Here is a 3,387-nt window from a genome sequence, read left to right on the forward strand (position 1 = left end):
TGCAAGACAGTGATAGATAATATTACTTTCGTTTCTTGCATTTCTCAATTTCCTTCCATGAATATATTTATTAACTTTGTAATAATTGTTTTAAAAATAAAACATTATTTTAAAAGTCATATGGAGAAAAACTGACCTACACTCTGTTTGTGGACCCGAGAAGGCCCAGACGCCAGAAGATGCACCCACTGTAATTCTGTCTGGAGCGGAGTAGAAATGAGAGGAAGCCCTGGAGAGAAGAAAGGGAGCTTTCCAGGAAAGCAGAGCATTGGAATGCAAAGCTTGTTCAGGCTCTGACATGCACAGGGGGACACAAAGGCCTTCAGCACTTTTGGCAGTAAGTGCACTCCCTGCATGAGCAAGAAAAGCATCTTGGCTGGGTCAGTCACCTCTCTGTGTTCTCCCTGCTGACAGTCAGGAGGCAGGAAAAGTTTTCCAGGTTTGGGTGGCCTGTTGCCAGTCACTGAGAGGGAAACAGCGGGAATGTGGTCTGGCTGCCTGGTGTGAAGAGGGCAAATGCACAGGTGGGTGGCAGGCAGGGCAAGATGGCTCTGTTCATTGGGGATGATGACACACCAGGTCCCAAAGTAAAGGTGAGCTTAGGGTGGCACAGCGGCAAGTGTAGGAAACATAGCTGCTCTTACACAGCAGTGACAGGCTCACTGGTGAGTTTAGAAATGACCAGACTGAAGGGCACGTTCAGTCAGCAAAGCACAGATAGGTAATATTTTTCTTCCCCACATTCCAAACGTCTTCATGAGGCCACAGGACCAGCGGGAAACTTTTACACCACTAGTCAATTTTCTTACATTTGACTAACCAGGGAACGCAGAGATTCAATTTCCTGACAGTCACTCAGAAACTTAAGGAAGGGGATTTGAAAAATGCAACAGTTTCTGCAGGATTCCATCTCATAATCTTGGTGAAAGCTATGTTGAGTCATTGTTTCATTCACTAACGCATTCATTCTTAAAACCAGTGTTTATCAGATGAATGGATAAAGAAGATGTGGCACATATATACCATGGAATATTACTCAGCCATAAGAAGGAATGAAATTGAGTTATTTGTAGTGAGGTGGATGGACCTAGAGTCCATCATACAGAGCAAAGTAAGGCAGAAAGAGAAAAACAAATACTACACGCTGACTCATATATATGGAATCTAAAAAATTGGTACAGATGAACCCAGTGACAGGGCAAGAATAAAGATGCAGATGTAGAGAACGGATGGGGCGGAGGGGGCGGTGCAAAGAGGAAGCTGGGACAAAGTGAGAGAGTAGCACTGACATATATACACTACCAAATGTAAAACAGATAGCTAGTGGGAAGCTGCTGCATAACATAGGGAGATCAACTCGATGATGGGTGATGACTTAGAGGGCTGGGATAGGGAAGGTGGGAAGAAGTCGAGGGAGGGAGGGGATATGGAGATATATGTATAAATACAGCTGATTCACTTTGTTGTACAGCAAAAACTGGCACAATAGTGTAAAGCAATTATATTCCAATAAAGAGCTTAAAAAACAAATAAAAAAAAAACAATGTTTATTGAGCATCTATTTTGTACCAGATTTTGTACCCAATCCCTTAGGATTAGCTCATTAGGTAAACTAAGAAATGCGGAGAGGTGGACTAAAGTGGGGGTCTGGAAGAAACAGAGCATTACAGCAAAAAGTGTGCTGAGCCCATGACTTAGAGAGATCCCCAGGCAAACCAGCAGCATCATATTTAAAATGACATGGTCTTGGTTTTTCCAGATTCATTATACTCTTCTCTTAAAAGAGAAAAAAAAAAAAAAAAAAAACTATAGCAAAAGAAGATGTCTTCTCAGGGTCAAAAGGAAAACTCAGATTTCACTGTAGCTTCAGGAGACTTCTCTAATTGCTATGGGATCATGGCCTAAGAGCTAAGGCCAAATGATAGGCGCTTTTTTGGACTATAATGACGAGCTAGGAAGTTTCAAAGAGCATTTCAAAAGAGTTTAGGTGGCAGAGCACCTGGAAGTCATGAGACCTGGAATCCTTTCCCCAAGCCTTAGCTTCTTCTTTTATATGGGTGGTCATAGTACCTACCACATGGGGTCACTGCAAGGATGAAATAGATTACATATGTGACTTAGTCAGCACTTGTCTGGCACATATTATACAGAAATTAAATAAAAATTAAAACAAAAAAAACTCAACAAATGTTAGATTGACATGTCGATATGTTACATTCTATCACAGAAACTAATTTTACCTAATGAAACTAATTCAGGCATGCAGGAATTCTTACCTCCTTAAAAATTATTAAACACTTTCTGGGATGTTTAAAAAAATTCATACTTACTTAGCACTTGCATATTTCTTTATCTGCCAGCTGACAAGCAGGATCAGCTACCAAAGGTGTATAAAAACTTGTTGGAAAAAAACTGAACTTGAATCCACTCTACCCACTGACTTATAATTTCCTTGTGACATGGGACACAGCCACGGTTATTCAATGCACTCCTTCGAGACGCTTCAGCAGTGTCCTTCGGAAGCAGAGTCTGAGAGCCGCTGGATTGGACAGAATATTTATAACCACTAGCTTGGATTTAAAAGAGAACCGGTTAGGATTCATGAGACCACGAAAATCGCCCTGCTTTCCTCCAACCTCTCTAAGAATCCAATAAATCTGAGAAATCCTAGAACTCAAGAAAAACACTGCAAGTGCTCAGGTTGATGAGCTTGGCAGCAAGACAAGATTCTGCTGCGTAGAGGACCGTATCATCCATCTTATCAAGTGGTAGGACATTTTTGAGAGTGAAAGGGGCCCTATTAAAATCATTCCAAGACAGCAGATATCCACATACAGCTTGTCCCTGGCAAACTGGGACACGTGGCCACCTCCTCGGCGTGCAGCTGAGCCCCTGGGATACTTCTGGGCAGCAGATGGTGCAGGGACCTAAGTACACACATGTGTCTCCATGTGTCCAGTAAGTAAAGGGGGGATGCTGGGCGTCTCCACACCCACGGGGACAGCTCAGAGGTGGGAAACGGATGAGCAGATCAATGCCCTCATTCCAACTGAAGAAACCCATCAGAACAAGCACTGAATTTTCCACAAGAAACCAGAGTTTGGGAGTAAATATCAGAGGAGGCCTACATAGCCTTCTCCCCATAATTACCAAAATGATTCAGTGCAGTCCATGAGCAGGTCTTTAAATGGCTTCCTGTGCCAGATGCAGTGGCCAGCAGCTGGGGACTCAGAGGAGAACAGGACCCATGAATGGGAGAGACGAAGTGTTCTGCCCATACATGCAGTTTAGAGAGACTGGTCCCAGACCAGAGGCAGCAGACAAGCAACGGTGCACGGAGGGAGGAGGGGAGGACTCTACCCGGGGAGGCCACGGATGCTTTGCCGA

Source organism: Hippopotamus amphibius, chromosome 4 (assembly GCF_030028045.1).
Source record: "Hippopotamus amphibius kiboko isolate mHipAmp2 chromosome 4, mHipAmp2.hap2, whole genome shotgun sequence".
Lineage (NCBI taxonomy): Eukaryota > Metazoa > Chordata > Mammalia > Artiodactyla > Hippopotamidae > Hippopotamus > Hippopotamus amphibius.